The sequence below is a fragment of the Dama dama genome, chromosome X, assembly GCF_033118175.1.
Source record: "Dama dama isolate Ldn47 chromosome X, ASM3311817v1, whole genome shotgun sequence".
Classification (NCBI taxonomy): domain Eukaryota; kingdom Metazoa; phylum Chordata; class Mammalia; order Artiodactyla; family Cervidae; genus Dama; species Dama dama.
Window position 1 is genome coordinate 71847867 of NC_083714.1, and position 20525 is coordinate 71868391.

At 36.6% G+C, this 20525-nt stretch overlaps 1 protein-coding gene across 6 annotated transcripts in view; it reads right to left on the minus strand.

Moving 5' to 3' along the window:
- PCDH11X (protocadherin 11 X-linked) overlaps positions 1 to 20525 on the minus strand; it is a 904836-nt gene that overhangs the window by 864964 nt on the left and 19347 nt on the right. The gene's annotated exons all lie outside the window — the stretch shown is intronic.

Below are 20525 nucleotides of genomic sequence, written 5' to 3' on the forward strand. Positions count from 1 at the left end.
TTTAATTAGGGAAAAATTTTTTTTTCTTGTTTTTTTTTTTTCTTTTTCCTGCTTTTCTCTCTTATTTCCTTTTAAAGTCCTCTAATACTCCTCTATTATTCCTTAATTTTCATTTTCATTTCACTATAACCTTGCAAAAAAAAAAAAGAGAGAGAAGCCCTATTTTTAAACCAAACTTCATATATATTTCTAAATTTTCTTGGTGTTTTTGTTTTTGTTTTTAAATATTGTATTTTAAACAGTCTAACCTCTATGCTAGATTTTTAATCTTTGTTTTTCAGTATGTGATATAAATTTTGGACATTTAAGAATCCAATATTCAGTTCCCATTTCTATTCAGGAGTGTGTTGATTACTCTCTCCCACTTTTGCCTCTCTGTTTTCTACCTCAGAACACCTCTATTCCCTCCTTTCCCCTTCTCTTCCCAATCCAATTCTGTGAATCTCTGTGGGTATCTGTGCTACGGAGAACACTTTGGGAAGAGACAACTGCGTAGATCTGTCTCTCTCCTCTTGAGTCCCACTTTTTCTCCTCCTGCTCATCTCTATCTTCCGTCCTCCCTCTCCTCTTCTTCATGTAACTCTGTGAACCTCTCTGGGTGTCCCTCATGGTGGAGAATCTTTTCACCATTAACCTAGAAGTTTTATTATCAGTGCTGTATAGTTGGAGAAGTCTTGAGACTACTGGAAGAATAAAACTGAAATCCAGAGGCAGGAGACTTAAGCTCAAAACCTGAGAACACCAGAAAACTCCTGACTACACGGAACATTAAGTAATAAGAAACCATCCAAAAATCTCCATACCTACACCAAAACCAACCACCACCCAAGAGCCAATAAGCTCCAGAACAAGACATACCACGCAAATTCTTTAGCAACGCAAGAACATGGACCTGAGTGTCAACATACAGGCTGCCGAAAGTCACACCTAACACATAGACCCATCTCAAAACTGATTACTGGACACTCCATTGCACTCCAGAGAGAAGAAATCCAATTCCACTCACCAGAACACTGACACAAGCTTCCCTAACCAGGAAACCTTGACAAAACAATCGTCCAACCCCACCCACTGGGTGAAACCTCCACAATAAAAAGGAACCACAGACCACCAGAATACAGAAAGCCCACTCCAGACACAGCAATCTAAACAAGATGAAAAGGCAGAGAAATACCCAACAGGTAAAGGAACATGAAAAATGCCCACTAAGTCAAACAAAAGAGGAGGAGATAGGGAATCTACCTGAAAAAGAATTTAGAATAATGATAATAAAAATGATCCAAAATCTTGAAAACAAAATGGAGTTACAGATAAATAGCCTGGAGAAAAAGATTGAGAAGATGCAAGAAATGTTTAACAAGGACCTAGAAGAAATAAAAAAGAGTCAATTAAAAATAAATAATGCAATAAATGAGATCAAAAACATTCTGGAGGGAACCATGAGTAGAATAACGGAGACAGAAGATAGGATAAGTGAGGTAGAAGATAAAATGGTGGAAATAAATGAAGCAGAGAGGAAAAAAGAAAAAAGAATCAAAAGAAATGAGGACAACCTCAGGGACCTCTGGGACACTGTGAAACGCCCCAACATTCGAATCATAGGAGTCCCAGAAGAAGAAGACACAAAGAAAGGCCATGAGAAGATACTCGAGGAGATAATAGCTGAAAACTTCCCTAAAATGGGGAAGGAAATAGCCACCCACGTCCAAGAAACCCAGAGAGTCCCAAACAGGATAAACCCAAGGCGAAACACCCCAAGACACATAGTAATCAAATTAACAAAGATCAAACACAAAGAATAAATATTAAAAGCAGCAAGAGAGAAACAACAAATAACACACAAAGGGATTCCCATAAGGATAACAGCTGATCTATCAATAGAAACCCTTCAGGCCAGAAGGGAATGGCAGGACATACTTAGAGTAATGAAAGAGAATAACCTACAACCTAGATTACTGTACCCAGCAAGGATTTTATTCAGATATGAAGGAGAATTCAAAAGCTTTACAGACAAGCAAAAGCTGAGAGGATTCAGCACCACCAAACCAGCTCTTCAACAAATGCTAAAGGATCTTCTCTAGAGAGGAAAAACAGAAAGGTTGTATAAACGTGAACCCAAAACAACAAAGTAAATGGCAATGGGACCATACCTATCAATAATTATCTTAAATGTAAATGGGTTGAATGCCCCAACCAAAAGACAAAGACTGGCTGAATGGATACAAAAACAAGACCCCTATATATGCTGTCTACAAGAGACCCACCTCAAAACAAGGGACACATACAGACAGAAAGTGTAGGGCTGGAAAAAAATATTTCATGTAGAGACCAAAAGAAAGCAGGAGTTGCAATACTCATATCAGATAAAATAGACTTTAAAATAAAGGCTGTGAAAAGAGACAAAGAAGGACACTACATAATGATCAAAGGATCAATCCAAGAAGAAGATATAACAATTATAAATATATATGCACCCAACATAGGAGCACTGCAATATGTAAGGCAAATGCTAACGAGTATGAAAGAGGAAATTAACAGTAACACAATAATAGTGGGAGACTTTAATACCCCACTCACAACTATGGATAGATCAACTAAATAGAAAATTAACAAGGACACAAACTTTAAATGACACAATGGACCAGCTAGACCTAATTGACATCTATAGGACATTTCACCCCAAAACAATCCACTTCATCTTTTTCTCAAGTGCACAGGGAACCTTCTCCAGAATAGATCACATCTTGGGCCATAAATCTAGCCTTGGGAAATTCAAAAACATTAAAATCATTCCAGTCATCTTTTCTGACCACAGTGCAGTAAGATTAGATCTCAATTACAGGAAAAAAAATTGTTAAAAATTCAAACATATGGAGGCTAAACAACACACTTCTGAATAATGAACAAATCACAGAAGAAATCAAAAAAGAAATCAAAATATGCATAGAAACAAATGAAAATGAAAACACAACAACCCAAAACCTATGGGACACTTTAAAAGCAGTGCTAAGGGGAAGATTCATAGCATTATCGGCCTACCTCAAGAAACAAGAAAAAAGTCAAATAAATAACCTAGCTCTACACCTAAAGCAACTAGAGAAGGAAGAAATGAAGAACCCCAGGGTTAGTAGAAGGAAAGAAATCTTAAAAATTAGGGCAGAAATAAATGCAAAAGAAACTAAAGAGACCATAGCAAAAATCAACAAAGCTAAAAGCTGGATTTTTTAAAAAATAAACAAAATTGACAAACCATTGGCAAGACTCATTAAGAAACAAAGGGAGAAGAACTAAATTAACAAAATTAGAAATGAAAAAGAAAAGATCACAACAGACAACACTGAAATATATAGGATCATAAGAGACTATGACCAGCAGCTCTATGCCAATAAAATGGACAACTTGGAAGAAATGGACAAATTCTTAGAAAAGTATAACTTTCCAAAACTGAACCAGAAAGAAATAGAAGATCTGAACAGACCCATCACAAGCAAGGAAATCGAAACTGTAATCAGAATTCGTCTAGCAAACAAAAGCCCGGGACCAGATGGCTTCACAGCTGAATTCTACCAAAAATTTAGGGAAGAGCTAACACCTATCTTACTCAAACTCTTCCAGAAAATTGCAGAAGAAGGCAAACTTCCAAACTCATTCTATGAGGCCACCATCACCCTAATTCCAAAACCAGACAAAGATGCCACAAAAAAAGAAAACTAAAGGGCAATATCACTGATGAACATAGATGCAAAAATCCTTAACAAAATTCTAGCAAACAGAATCCAACAACATATTAAAAAAAAATCATACACAATGACCAAGTGGGCTTTATCCCAGGAATGCAAGGATTCTTTAATATCCGCAAATCAATCAATGTAATACACCACATTAACAAATTGAAAGATAAAAACCATATGATGATCTCAATAGATGCAGAAAAAGCCTTTGACAAAATTCAACATCGATTTATGATTAAAATTCTCCAGAAAGCAGGAATAGAAGGAACACACCTCAACAAAATAAAAGCTATATATGACAAACCCACAGCAAGCATCACCCTCAATGGTGAAAAATTGAAAGCATTTCCCCTGAAATCAGGAACAAGACAAGGGTGCCCACTCTCACCACTACTATTCAACATAGTTTTGGAAGTGTTGGTCACAGCAATCAGAGCAGAAAAATAAGTAAAAGGAATCCAGATAGGAAATGAAGAAGTGAAACTCTCGCTGTTTGCAGATGACATGATCCTCTACATAGAAAATCCTAAAGACTCTTCCAGAAAATTACTAGAGCTAATCAATGAATATAGTAAAGTTGCAGGATATAAAATTAACACACAGAAATCCCTTGCATTCCTATACACTAACAATGAGAAAACAGAAAGAGAAATTAAGGAAACAATACCATTCACCATTGCAACAAAAAGAATAAAATACTTAGGAGTATATCTACCTAAAGAAACAAAAGACCTATACATAGAAAACTATAAAACACTGATGAAAGAAATCAAAGAGGACAGAAACAGATGGAGAAATATACCGCGTTCATGGATTGGAAGAATCAATGTTGTCAAAATGGCTGTACTACCCAAAGCAATCTATAGATTCAATGCAATCCCTATCAAGCTACCAACGGTATTTTTCACAGAACAAGAGCAAATAATTTCACAATTTGTATGGAAATACAAAAACCCTTGAATAGCCAAAGCAATCTTCAGAAAGAAGAATGGAACTGGAGGAATCAACCTGCCTGACTTCAGGCTCTACTACAAAGCCACAGTCATCAAGACAGTATGGTACTGGCACAAAGACAGAAATATAGATCAATGGAACAGAATAGAAAGCCCAGAGATAAATCCATGAACCTATGGACACCTTATCTTCAACAAAGGAGGCAAGGATATACAATGGAAAAAAACACAACCTCTTTAACAAGTGGTGCTGGGAAAACTGGTCAACCACTTGTAAAAGAATGAAACTAGAACACTTTCTAACACCATACACAAAAATAAACTCAAAATGGATTAAAGATCTAAATGTAAGACCAGAAACTATAAAACTCCTAGAGGAGAACATTGGCAAAACACTCTCCGACATAAATCACAGCAGGATCCTCTATGACCCACATCCCAGAATATTGGAAATAAAAGCAAAACTAAACAAATGGGACCTAATGAAACTTAAAAGCTTTTGCACTACAAAGGAAACTATAAGAAAAGTGAAAAGACAGCCCTCAGATTGGGAGAAAATAATAGCAAACAAAGCAACAGACAAAGGATTAATCTCAAAAATATACAAGCAACTCCTGCAGCTCAATTCCAGAAAAATAAATGACCCAATCAAAAAATGGGCCAAAACTAAACAGACATTTCTGCAAAGAAGACATACAGATGGCTAACAGACACATGAAAAGATGCTCAACATCACTCATTATCAGAGAAATGCAAATCAAAACCACAATGAGGTACCACTACACGCCAGTCAGAATGGCAGCTATCCAAAAGTCTAGAAGCAATAAATGCTGGAGAAGTTGTGGAGAAAAGGGAACCCTCTTACACTGTTGGTGGGAATGGAAACTAGTACAGCCACTATGGAAAACAGTGTGGAGATTTCTTAAAAAACTGGAAATAGAAGTGCCATATGACCCAGCAATCCCACTTCTGGGCGTACACACTGAGGAAACCAGATCTGAAAGAGACACGTGCACCCCAATGTTCATCGCAGCACTGTTTATAATAGCCAGGACATGGAAGCAACCTAGATGCCCATCAGCAGACGAATGGATAAGGAAGCTGTGGTACATATACAACATGGAATATTACTCAGCCATTAAAAAGAATTCATTTGAATCAGTTCTAATGAGATGGATGAAATTGGAGCCCATTATACAGAGTGAAGTAATCCGGAAAGATAAAGACCATTACAGTATACTAACACATATATATGGAATTTAGAAAGATGATAATGATAACCCTATATGCAAAACAGAAAAAGAGACGCAGATGTACAGAACAGACTTTTTGACTCTGTGGGAGAAGGCGAGGGTGGGATGTTTCAAGGGAACAGCATCAAAACATGTATATTATCTATGGTGAAACAGATCACCAGCCCAGGTTGGATGCATGAGACAAGTGCTCGGACCTGGTGCACTGGGAAGACCCAGAGGGATCGGGTAGAGAGGGAGGTGGGAGGGGGGATCGGGATGGGGAATACATGTAAATCCATGGCTAATTCAAATCAATGTAGGACAAAAACCACTACAATATTGCAAAGTAATTAGCCTGAAACTAATAAAAATAAATGAAAAAAAATAAAATAAAAATAAAGATAAAAACATAAAAAAAAGATATATGACTGCTTAATTCATTACCTGATAATTTTAGCACACATGCATTATCGACAAAAAAAAAAAAAAGTTTGGGATAATTGTATAGATAGTATCCTGAATTCCAAACTTACTTAGAATCATTTCCTTCTTTTTTATAGGGACAAACAACTTCAGAAAATCCTTTTCTCTCTCAAATGGTCATCCTTTGGTGAGAGCACACTCACTTGTGTATCTTTCTTGGAAATTTGCTTAAGCCTCTATCACATTAATGAAGGAGAGTGTATGATAAAATGGCATCAAGCTTCACTATATCTAAGGACATAGCACCCGGCATATTCAAGACATATACAAACACAATAAATAAGCACTTGTTAGATGAAGAAATGCAAGCATTAAAATGAAGTGCTCAGGCCTGGTGTACTGGGAAGTCCCGGAGGGATCGGGTGGGGAGGGAGGTGGGAGGGGGGATGGGGATGAGGAATACGTGTAGATCCATGACTGATTCATGTCAATGTATGACAGAAACCACTACAATATTGTAAAGTAATTAGCCTCCAACTAATAAAAATAAATGGAAAAAAATGATAATTCCCATTCTAAAAGAAAAAAAAAAAAGAGAGAGAGAGGGCAGAGTTTGGTTGTTCTTGTTTCTGATTCTCAGTCTATGCCCAAATTGGAATATACTGTAATTGTTGACTTAGGTTGTTGTTTTTGTTTTTTTTGTTGTTGTTGTTGTTTGTTTTCTTTTACTTTAAATTGTCCAGAAAACAATTTTAGAATTATTTCATAAAACGATTACTGTTTATGTTATGGATGTGATAAGATGCAGAGTCAATCTCTGGAAAAATTTATAACCTAGTTGTAAATCCTTATTTTTGGAAGAAATAATAACGAGTACTTAGTGTGGGTGGTCTGTGTACATATAAAATACAAAACCTTACATCTATCAAATACACACATATACAAAGAAAAAAGAGAGAACAAAACTCAGAGAAGAAAACAACATATTATTTGAACTGAGTGTAACACATTATAAGTTGATTTTGGATCTTAATATCTTCAGCTTGTTTTATCTCACATACACAAAATTTCCAATTCCAGTTCAGGTTAGGAAAAAAATATGGACTTACAAATAAACTCATGTTTCAAAAGACTTAATTTACTTTGTAAGTCACATTTCTTCCTAAATTCAAAAATAAGCTTTGAATTTGCAAATCCAGGATAAAAATTGCTGAAATAAGCAAGATGTTATTACGCTCATCTGAGACTTTAATTCTTTGTAGGGATTTGTAAAATCAAGGAAGAGAAAGTTAGTGTTGGATATAAAGTTCCCAAGAAAAGTATTTTTGCTTTATTTTTTAATTTTATTTTATTTTAGTGGTTTTTGCCATACATTGACATAAAAGTATTTTTGCTTTAAAAAATGAATATGGAATATTCTTTGCCAAGTTAAAAGCTATTTTTTGCCTATTGTTCTTGGAAATAATTAACTGAACCATTGTACTAAACTTTAACATTTTCGACATATTCATGTGCAAGACACCACTTCATTGCCTATTGAAAGGTAATAAATAACACAGCACTTCCAGAGCTATAAATCTAGTACAGTTGCCAAAAAATGCATACAGTGCCAATAAGTACTAAAAATAGTTTCAAAGAGATTGAATTCTAAAACTGATTACATAAAAGCTGTTTACTCTGTAGATCGAGGAATGCCGCAGTAAAGACTAAAAGTTTATTTCTGAGCTTTACCACTGCTTGGTTTATCAAGCATCAAACTGATTTTTTTTTAAATTTTCTTTTTCTCCCCTTACATTACTGATTCATCTTTGGGCCAGAGAAATGCAATGGTTTATCCATTTGCATAGTTTCAAATGGATAAAACCAGAGATAAGGCTATTTAAGAAAACAGTAAGGAAATAAATGTAATGTTCTCAATATAAATATAATGGATACTATAATAAATTTGCTTTAATTCTATTAAAAGTTTATTGGTTTCCTATAGGCTCCCTAGAACTATTAGCAACTAATAGCAACTGTTTCTGAATGTTCAATATTGTGATGTCATTTAGATTCCATGCATTATTTCCAGAACATTTCTTTCAGCATTCATTTGTAGCACTGCCAAGGGAAATACAATACAAAATGGATTACATGTAAAATGACCTGAATTGTTAGTCACATATTTGATTAGACTTGAAGTCACCAAGTCCCTACCTACTTTAAAGTTATATTATGGAAAGCAGAGTCATGTATTTAAGAAACTATCAACTCTCTTTGGGAGAAAATAATTTACATTAAAATATTAATAGCACTGGTGCTAATTTTGGCAAAAGCATGCACAAGGTTTAAGGCATCACGCATGTTTATTTCATCCATTCAATATTTAGCAAAGACTAATAGAATAATGGCATTCATAGCATATGGTTCTTTTGTCTTAATGTTAGTCCTGAGAAAAGTAATTCCTTCCACTGACTTATTTTTTTCTCTATTTCACCAGATTTCAACACTAGGAACAGTTTATTTTTTCTCTTTGATGAAAGAGTAGGTACTCTAGAAGGTCACTGAAAATGACAGTGTCTTGATACTACCTCTGTCTTTTTCTTTTAATTGTAGTATAACTGCTTTACAGAGCTATGTTAGTTTCTGCTGTAGTGAATCAGCCATATCCCCTCCCTCATGGACCTCCCTCCTACCCTCCCACCTAGGTCATCACAGCACCGAGCTGGGCTTCCTGTGCTTTATAGCAGGTTCCCACTATCTATCTATTTCACACATGGTAGTGTATATATGTCAGTCCTAATCTTCCAATTTATCCCACCCTCCCCTTCCCTCTTTGTGTTCATGTGTCCATTCTCTATATCTATTTCTCTGTACTTGCCTTGGAAATACGTTCATCTGTACATTTTTTTTTCTAGATTCCACATATATGCATTAATATATGATATTTGTTTTTCTATTTTTTAAAAAAGTTATGTTTTTATTACACTGGGTTTTAATTGCGTGTGCTTTCTTTAGTTGTGGAGAGCAGGGGCTACTCTCTTGTTTGAAGCATGGCACAGGGTCAGTGGTTGTGGTCCATGGGCTTAATAGCTTCGTAGCAGGTGGGATCTTCCCAGACCAGGGATCAAACCAGTGTCCCCTGAATTGGCAGGCAGATTCTTATTCACTGGACCACCAAGTAAGTCCTATTTTTCTCTTTCTGACTTACTTCACTCAGTGTCTATCTTAAAGAGTATTCCTCCCTTACTTCAGGATCGTGTGTGTGTGTGTGTGTGTGTGTGACATGTTTAGATTTATCTATGTCCTTCCTTTTTTGTGGTCATGTGTGACTATCACTATTCTGTGTCCTCCAACTAAAAGAAGAATCAAATTATGTGATTATATTATTTGGAATAAGCATTCAGATTGAAATGTTTTAAAGTGTTCACTTAAATTCATAATGTTACAGACTGGCACAAAGGAGATTTAATTGAAGATACCAGGGTGATTATATCCATGAGAACAGATGGAAGCTGAAAGAAATCCATTCATCAAGTTTCCACTTTTTTCAGTCTATTCTTCACTTAGTTTTGAAAAGCCAGATTTTGACTTTTAGCAAAAAAAGGGAAAATCTTAAACAAATGACTAAATATGAGACATATATAAATGAAACAGAAAACAAAATCTGATTCACTCTACCAACATCCTAGGAGGAAACCAACATTTTTTACGAGTATGTATAATAATTCAACATTATCTTTCTTATCTGCTCCATTGCATGCTAGCTCACTCTCTTTCTCTACAGTTTCTAACACTTGCAAAATCTAAGTATGCCTTATAACATAAAAAATCTCTTTAATACTAGCAAATGTTTAGAATACAAATTGGACTTGATCCCAGAAATTTTAATGTTTTACATTTTATTTGAAAATATTGCCTTTTAAGGATTATATTTTTAAGCATGTGATTTTAATCACTAACTGTTTTTAATTGAAAACACATGCAAAACAAATGAAATGTCACTCTTAATTGTTGTTAATCAGCTCTTTTTAGCAGCTGCTTCCCTTGTGCTCAAGTTAGATGAGCTTGTTTCAGAAGAAAACAAGAATACAGTATATTGAATCCTTCAATCTCAGTAATAGAAGGAACTTCAGATATCATCTAGCCTTCCTTCTCCTTCTACACAAAGGACAATGAGACTCAGTGAGGTTAGGTGATTTGCTCACGATCACACAGCTAGTTTATGGTAGAGGCAGATTTGAGCACCAAGTCCCTCGACTTTGAGTTCAACAGTTTTAACTATGGTTGCCTCTTAAAAGGGAAGCCTTACTGATGTTGGCAAGAATTCTTGTACTATGGAGAGTTCTCGGGCTTGAGATAATCAGCAGGTCAGTCAGTCAGTCAGTTCAGTCGCTCAGTCGTGTCCGACTCTTTGTGACCCCATGAATCGCAGCACACCAGGCCTCCCTGTCCATCACCAACTCCCGGAGTTTACTCAAACTCATGCCCGTTGAGTTGGTGACGCCATCCAGCCATCTCATTCTTTGTCGTCCCCTTCTCCTCCTGCCCCCAGTCCCTCCCAGCATCACGGTCTTTTCCAATGAGTCAACTATTCGCATGAGGTGGCCAAAGTATTGGAGTTTCAGCTTCAGCATCAGTCCTTCCAATGAACACCCAGGACTCATCTCCTTTAGGATGGACTGGTTGGATCTCCTTACAGTCCAAGGGACTCTCAAGAGTCTTCTCCAACACCATAGTTCAAAAGCATCAGTTCTTGGGCACTCAGCTTTCTTCACAGTCCAAGTGTCACATCCATACATGACCACTGGAAAAACCGTAGCCTTGACCAGATGAAATCAGCAGGTAATCATTACCAAAAAGAATAAAACAAACAAACAAACAAAAACTGTTACTTTATCCCCATTGAGCCACTGACAGAAAGATTTCTATATGATCCTTCACTAATAGATACTCTTGCAAACCTAGCTGATTGCTTATTAATATCAGAATGATAAAATTCAAGATGCTTCAGGCCAATTATCAGAGAAAACTTTAGGTAAAGACAGTTAGTATGTAAGATAAGGTAAATCCGGGGGTTAAGGGGGAAATACTGTTAGCAAATCTAAGGTCTTATGAAGACATTTTATATTTTAAGTCTCAGAGCTTCTAAAGTAATTATAACTCTGATTGTTTCTATACTGTCTGAATTGTGGAAAGTTCTCAACCAATTTCTGTTGGATTTAATCCTCAAAGCTCAGAAATCTCCTTTATTCAAAAAAAGGATTTCAGTTTCTATATCATATGGTAAGGTCATTTCTTCTCTGTATCAGGGTGTTGGAATATTGATTAACTGGATGTCATGATAAATATGGTGGCAAATTTTCTTGAGAGAAGTTAAGTAAATGACAAAGTTATCCATGGATTATATTCTCTTGAAAATGAGTAATCATTGCAAGAATAGCTCAAATCCTTTGCTCTTTAGGGAATGAAGTTTCAAATAGGCAGTGACTAATAATAGATGGCTCATTCTAATCAAGGCAATGCTGAATAATTGGAAGTCATTAATGCTAATGCTATCATTGGTGAACAGACAAATCCTGTGGATGATGATGATGATGATGATGATGATGATGTGTGTGTGTGTATATATAGTATTCTTAGTCACCAAAACATTGTTCACATTTGTTAATGAAAGTACTAGATTTCTCAGTGATCTAGTTTTTAATAGGTAGTTTGTAGCCCAATAGTCAGAGGCATATCATCATGGAGGTAGGGGCAGGGTTTGTTGGAATATGGATGGGCAGCAAACCTGAGTCTTTTCTCCCCTTCACATTTCACAGATTAAAAGAGTCTTTTTACTAGTGGAGGTGAAAGTGAAAGTCACTCAGTCATGTCTGATTCTTTGCAACCCCATAGACTAAACAGTCCATGGAATTTTCAATGATGAATATAGCAGTATAGATAAAATTATTGTAGACATATGGTCAAAATATATTTTCATGCCCCACATAGCAAAAGAAAAAAAATATTAAATTTAAGAGCTAAGAATTATTGATCATATATAAACCTATTTGTAAAGACATTGAATTAATAAGTGCTTCTTTTAACAAGACAGTCATATTAGTGCTATCATACAAGGCAAACTATGTTACATTCATCTTCCATCAGTTATTAATTTGTCTAATATTAGAAGATGTTAATTTTAATCATTTCTTATTCTTAACAATAGCAAATAGTTTTTTTCAAAGTTTATTTTACCTATAAGTTTAACTATATTAAGTAATAATTTTTACACAGCCATGAAATGAAATTAGAAAAATAATGATTTTACTAATAAAAAGAATAAGCCTTTCTTTACTAGCTGAGTTATAATTTATAACATTCTTCAAACAAAAGTATTCATACATATTAATTTTATCCTTCTTATTTTTATTCTAAGATTGAAAATTAAGCTGTCAAAGGGTACACATATTTGTTTAATATAAATATTCAATTTATAAAGTGGACTCATTGTGTAAGTTAAGATTTTTAGTGTTAATAATGAATGCATTATCTTGATATATAATAAAAGAATATTGGCATACCTTTGTGCAATTAATGAATGGCTTATTCCATCTGAAATTAGAAGAAAACCATATCTCAAGCTATTTTGCTCTATCATTTAGCATAAAGTTCTCCTTCAGTTTCATAGATAAGAAAGTAACTTCTACACTGAAAATCAATTATAATATTCTGAAAATTATAAAAAGCACTATTACTTCATAAAATCTCTATCAAAGGTAAAACTTTTTTATGTGCTGATTAATACTTTTCCACTTATGACTCTTAAGGCTTAAGAAACTGTTCAAATTGTATTCATTATTTAAACATGGTGAAATATTCTCTTATCTAGAAATGCTCGACATTTGAAGGTTTGGGAAAGTGTTCAAAACACCCTGACTTGCCCTAGGAGCTACTAAAAAGGACAAAATCTACTGCTACCATACTAGGCTATGCTAGGGTGGGCTAAAAAACAAGGTGGGGTTAAAAAAATGTGAAATAAAAAAGGGTGGGCTAAAGCAGTAGTTCTTTGCTGAAGAAATCCCAACCCCCTCCCCAACACAGGATATTTAGAAAACTCAGGAAATATTTTTGGTTGGCAATGCTGTTGGATGTATGCTGTTGGGACATAGTGGGTACATTAATAAACTTTATACAATGTACAGGACAGCCCCTGTCCTGTCCTATCCAACCTCACAAGAAAGAATTATCCAGGGGTGTGATCCTAAGATGGTGGAGGAATAGGACAGGGAGACCACTTTCTCCCCCACAAATTCATCAAAAGATCATTTGAACGCTGAGCAAATTCCACAAAACAACTTCTGAACACTGGCAGAGGACACCAGGCACCCAGAAAGGCAGTCCATTGTCTTCAAAAGGAGGTAGGACAAAATATAAAAGATAAAAAGTGAAACAAAAGAGTTAGGGACAGAGACCCATCCCGGGGAGGGAGTCATAAAAGAGAAGTTTCCAAACACCAGGAAACCCTCACACTGGTGGGTATGTGGGGAGTTTTGGAATCTCAGAGAGCAACATAACCAGGAGGAAAAATAAATAAATAAAACCCACAGATTATGTGCCTAAGAGCAACTCCCAGCAGAGGAGTAGTCCAGACACTCGCATTTGCCACTAGCAAGTAGGGGCTGAACAGGGAGGTGCGGGCTGCACTGCTTAGGGTAGGGACTGGGCCTGAATACCCTGAGGACAATCTGAGGGAGCTAACGTGAGATACCAACCCAAACTGTGGGATAGCCAGAGAGAGAAAGAGAATTTTCCCATGGAAAGCTCTAACCTAAGGCACTACCAGCCCGTTCACAGAACAAAGGACTGAGCAAATGCCAGAGGAGAGCTAGCCGGCTGCAGACCAGCCCATTCCGGACCAGAGGCAGAGAGGCAGGCGGGCAACAGCCTGAGCTGGAAAGGGGCAATCTCGGCCCTGGAGACAGCATCCTCTACCAAAGTGCGAGCGTGCTCCCAGTTGCTAACCAAGTCTTCCTGGGACCCTGGATGGTTGACATCCACCAGGAGGGTTGCAGCCAGAGATCAGCTTCCCAGAGGAAACACACAGCAGACCTGAGACAGCGTTTCCGCTGCGCACCCAGGACCCGAGCGGCTGGGGCAGGCGAGGTGATAAGACGCACCGTCCCACCTGAGAGTGTGCTCGCCAAGCACTTGTTTGCCTGAGCTGCTCAGATCTGGGAAGAGCACAAAACACAGGCCCAACCGAGTCTATGCCTTTGTGGAGTACCTGAGAACCTGAACCTGAGTGGCTTAGACCTGGGAAGTGCATGCACCCCAGGGCCTGCTTTAGACAATTCCACTGCAGAGCAACATGGAGCCTGAGCAGTGTAGACTGGGAAAGCACACAGGCCATGAGCGGGTGCAAACCCAGTGTGGCCGAGACACTGCGAGCACTCCCCACACACACCAGTGATATTTGTTTGCAGTGTTCCTCCCTCCCCACAGCACGACTGAACAAGTGAGCATAAATAAGGGAACACTTCGCCCCCTTGTGTCAGGATACAAATTAGACACTGAAGATACTTGCAAACAGAAGAAGCCAAAATAAACAGAGGGAACGGCTTTGGAAGTGACAGGTGCAACAGATTAAAATCCTATAGTTAGCACCGACTACATTGGAAGGGGCCTATAGATCTTGAGAAGTATAAGCTGGAACAAGGAACTATCTGAAGCTGAACTGACCCTACACTGCCTGCAACAGCTCCAGGAAAATTCCTAGATATATTTTTACTTTTAATTTTTTTTATTTTTAGCACTTTATTACTCCTTTAATTTTCATATTTATAACCTACTACTACCTTGCAAAAAATAGACCCTATTTTAAAGCAAATTTCATATATATTTTTTATATTTTTTATAATTTTTGTGATTTTGTTTTTTGTAAGATTGTATTTTTGAGAGCCTAACCCATACACTAGATTTTTAATCTTTGCTTTTTGGTATTTGTTATCAATTTTGTACCTTTAAGAACCCAATTTTCATTACTAAGTTTTATTTAGGAGTGTGGTTACTGGCTTGATTGCCCTCTCCCACGTTTGACTCTCCTTTTTCTCCCCTAGGTCACTGCTATCTCCTTGCTCTCCCTTCTCTACTCTACCAAACTCTGTGAATCTGTTTGGCTATTCCAGGCTGTGGAGAACACTTAGGGAACCGATTACTAGCTAGATTTGTCTCTCTCCTTTTGACACCCCCCCCCCCTTCTCCTCCTGATCACCTCTATCTGCTTCCTCCCTTTTCTCTATGTAACTCCGTGAACCTTTCTGGGTGTTCCAGGCTGTGGAGAGCACATAGGGATTTGATTACTGTCTAGACTGCTCTCTGCCCTTTTGATTCCCCCTCTTCTTCTCCTGGTCACCGCTATTTCCCTCCTCCCTGTTCTCTTCTTCATGTAATTCAGCGAAGCTTTCTGGGTACCCCTCACTGTGGAGAATCTTTCCTCCATTAACCTAGATGTTTTATGATTGGTGCTATATGGATGGAGAAGTCTTGAGATTACTGTAAGAATAAGACTGAAAACCAGAGGCAGGAGGCTTAAATCCAAAACCTGAGGACACCAGGGAACTCCTGACTCCAGGGAACATTAATCAATAAGAGCTCATCCAAAAGCCCCCATACCTATGCTGAAACCAAGCTCCACCAAAGAGCCAACAAGTTCCAGAGCAAGACATACCACACAAATTCTCCACCAACTCAGGAACATAGCCCTGAGCTTTAATATGCAGGCTGCCCAAAGTCACATGAAACCCAAAGACATCTCAAAACTCACTACCGGACACTTCATTGCACTCCGGAGAGAAATCCAGCTCCATCCACCAGAACACCGATGCAAGCTTCCTTAACCAGGAAACCTTGACAAGCCAGTCGTCCAACCCTAGCCACAGGGAGAAACCTCCACAACAAAGAGGAACTGCAAATTGTCAGAAGGCAGAAAGGTCACCCCATACACAGCAATCTAAACAAGAGGAAAAGGCAGAGAAATAGTCAGCAGGTAAAGGGACCTGATAAATGCCCAACAAACCAAACAAAAGAGGAGGAGATAGGGAGTATACCCAAAAAGGAATTCAGAATAATGATAGTAAAAATTATCCAAAATCTTGAAGACAAATGGAGTTACAGATGAATAGCCTGGAGACAAAGATTGTGAAGATGCAAGAAATGTCCAACAAGGACCTAGAAGGAATAAAAAAGAGTTAATCAATAATGAATAATTCAATAAATGAGATCAAAAGCACTCTGGAGGGAACCAACAGTAGAATAACTGAAGCAGAAGATAGGATAAGTGAGGTGGAAGATAGAATATTGGAAATAAATGAAGCAGACAGGAAAACAGAAAAAAGAACTAAAAGAAATGAGGACAACCTCAGAGACTTCTGGGACAATGTCAAATGCCCCATCATTTGAATCATAGGAGTCCCAGAAGAAGAAGACAAAAAGAAAGGCCGTGAGAAAATACTTCAGGAGATAACACTTGAAAACTTCCCTAAAATGGGGAAGGAATTATTCACCCAAGTCCAAGAAACCCAGACAATCCCAAACAGGATAAACCCAAGGTGAAACACCCCAGGACACATATTAATCAAATTAGCAAAGATCAAACACAAAGAACAAATATTAAAAACAGCAAAGGAAAAACAACAAATAACACACAAGTGGATTCCCATCAGGATAACAGCTGATCTTTCAATAGAAACATTTCAGGACAGAAGAGAATGGCAGGACATACTTAAAGTGATGAAAGAGGAAAACCTACAATCCAGATTACTGTGCCCAGCAAGGATCTCATTCAAATATGAAGGAGAAATCAAAAGCTTTACAGACAAGCAAAAGCTGAGAGAATTCAGCACCACCAAACCAGCTCTCCAACAATTGCTAAAGGAACTTCTCTAGACAGGAAACACAGAAAAGGTGTATAAACTCGAACCCAAAACAACAAAGTAGATGGTAATGGGATCATACTTATCAATAATTATCTTAAATGTAAATGGGCTGAGTGCCCCAACCAAAAGACAAAAACTGGCTGAATGGATACAAAAACAAGATCCCTATATATGCTGTCTACAAGAGACCTATCTCAAAACAAGGGACACACATAGGCTGAAAGTGAAGGGCTGGGAAAAGATATTTCACACAAATGGAGACCAAAAGAAAGCAGGAGTAGCAATATTCATATCAGATGAAATAGACTTTGAAATAAAGGCCATGAAAAGAGACAAAGAAGGACACTACCTAATGATCAGAGGATCAATCCAAGAAGAAGATATAAGAATTATAAATATATGTGCACCCAACATAGGAGCAGCGAAATATGTAAGGCAAATGCTAACAATTATGAAAGGGGAATTAACAGTAACACAATAATAGTGGGAGACTTTAATATCCCACTCATACCTATGGATAGATCAACTAAACAGAAAATTAGCAAGAAAACGCAAACTTTAAATGATACAATGGACCAGTTAGACCTAATTGATATCTATAGGACATTTCACTGCAAAACAAGGAATTTCAACTTTTTCTCAAGTGCACATGGAACCTTCTCCAGGATAGATCACATCCTGAGCCATAAATCTAGTCTAAGTAAATTCAAAAAAAATTGAAATCATTCCAAGCATGTTTTCTGACCACAATGCAGTAAGATTAGATGTCAACTACAGGAGAAAAATTATTAAAAATTCCAACATATGGAGGCTTAAAACCATGCTTCTGAATAACCAACAAATCACAGGAGAAATAAGAAAAAACAAATCATGCATAGAAATGAATAAAAATGAAAACACAACAACCCAAAACCTATGGGATTCAGTAAAAGCAGTGCTATGGGGAAGGTTCAGAGCAATACAAGCTTACCTCAAGAAACAAGAAAAAAGTCAAATAAATAACCTAACTCTACACCTAACACAACTGGAAAAGGAAGAAATGAAGAACTACAGGTTAGTAGAAGGAAAGAAATCATAAAAATTAGGACAGAAATAAATTGAAAAGAAACAAATGAGACCATAGCAAAAATCAACAAAGCTAAAAGCTGGTTCTTTGAGAAGATAAATAAAATTGACAAACCATTAGCCAGACTCATCAAGAAACAAAGGGAGAAGAATTAAATCAACAAAATTAGAAATGAAAATGGAGAAATCACAACAGAAAACACAGAAATACAAAGGATCATAAGAGACTACTATCAGCAACTATATGCCAATAACATAAGCAACTTGGAAGAAATGGACAAATTCCTAGAAAAGTATAACTTTCCAAAACTGAACCAGGAAGAAATAGAAAATCTTAACAGACCCATCACAAGCACAGAAATTGAAACTGTAATCAGAAATCTTCCAGCAAACAAAATTCCAGGACCAGATGGGTTCACAGCTGAATTCTACAAAAAATTTAGAGAAGAGCTAACACTTATCCTACTCATCCAGAAAATTGCAGAGGAAGGTAAACAGCCAACTCTTTCTATGAGGCCAACATCACACTAATACGAAAACCAGACAAAGATGCCACAAAAAATAAAACTACGGGCCAATATCTTTGATGAACATAGATTCAAAAATCCTTAACAAAATCCTAGCAAACAAAATCCAACAGCATATTAAAAAGATCATACATCATGACCAAGTGGGCTTTATCCCAGGGATGCAAGGATTCTTTAATATCTGCAAATCAATCAATGTAATACAGCACTTTAAGAAATCAAAAGATAAAAACTATATGATTATCTCAATAGATGCAGAGAAATCCTTTGACAAAATTCAACATCCTTTTATGATATAAACCCTACAGAGAGCAGGAATAAAAGGAACATAACTTAACATAATAAAAGCTATATATGACAAACCCACAGGAAACATTATTCTCAATGGTAAAAATTTGAAAGCATTTCCCCTCAAGTCAGGAACAAGACAAGGATGCTCACTCTCACCACTACTATTACATAGTTTTGCAAGTTTTGGCCACAGCAATCAGAGCAGAAAAATAAATAAAAGGAATCCAGATAGGAAAAGAAGAAGTAAAACTCTCACTGTTTGCAAATGACATGATCCTCTACGTAGAAAACCCTAAAGACTCCACCAGAAAATTACTAGATCTAATCAATGAATATAGTAAAATTGCAGGATATAAAACTAACACACAGAAATCCTTTGCATTCCTATACATTAACAATGAGAAAACAGAGAAATAAAGGAAACTATTCCATTCACCATTGCAATGAAAAGAATAAAATACTTAGGGATATATCTACCTAAAGAAACAAAAGACCTATATATAGAAAACTATAAAACACTGATGAAAGTAATCACAGATGACACAAATAAATGGAGAAATAGACCATGTTCATGGATCAGAAGGATCAATATAGTGAAAATGAATATACTACCCAAAACCATGTATAGATTCAGTGCAATCCCTATCAATCTACCAACGGTATTTTTCAGAGAACTAGAACAAATGATTTCACAATTTGTATGGAAATACAAAGAAACCTTGAATAGCCAAACAAATCTTGAGAAAAAAGAGTGGAACTGGAGGAATCAACCTGCTTGACCTCAGGCTCTACTACAAAGCTACAGTCATCAAGACAGTATGGTACTAGCACAAAGACAGAAATATAGATCAATGGAACAAAATTGATAGCCCAGAGATAAATCCACACACCTATGGACATCTTGTCTTTGACAAAGGAGTAAAGAATATACAATGGAGAAAAGACAATCTCTTTAACAAGTGGTGCTGGGAAAACTGGTCAACCACTTGTAAAAGAATGAAACTAGGACACTCTGTAACACCATACACATAAATAAACTCAAAATGGATTAAAGATGTAAATGTAAGACCAGAAACTATAAAACTCCTAGAGGAAAACATAGGCAAAACACTCTCTGACATAAATCACAGCAGGATCCTCTATGACTCACCTCCCAGAGTAATGGAAATAAAAGCAAAAATAAACAAATGGAACCTAATTAAACTGAAAAGCTTTTGCACAACGAAGGAAACTATAAGCAAAGTGAAAAGATGACCTTCAGAATGGGAGAAAATAATAGCAAATGAAGCAAATGACAAAGAATTAATCTCAAAATATACAAGCAGCTCCTGCAGCTCAATTCCAGAAAAATAAATAATCCAATTAAAAAATGGGCCATAGAATTAAACAGACATTTCTCCAA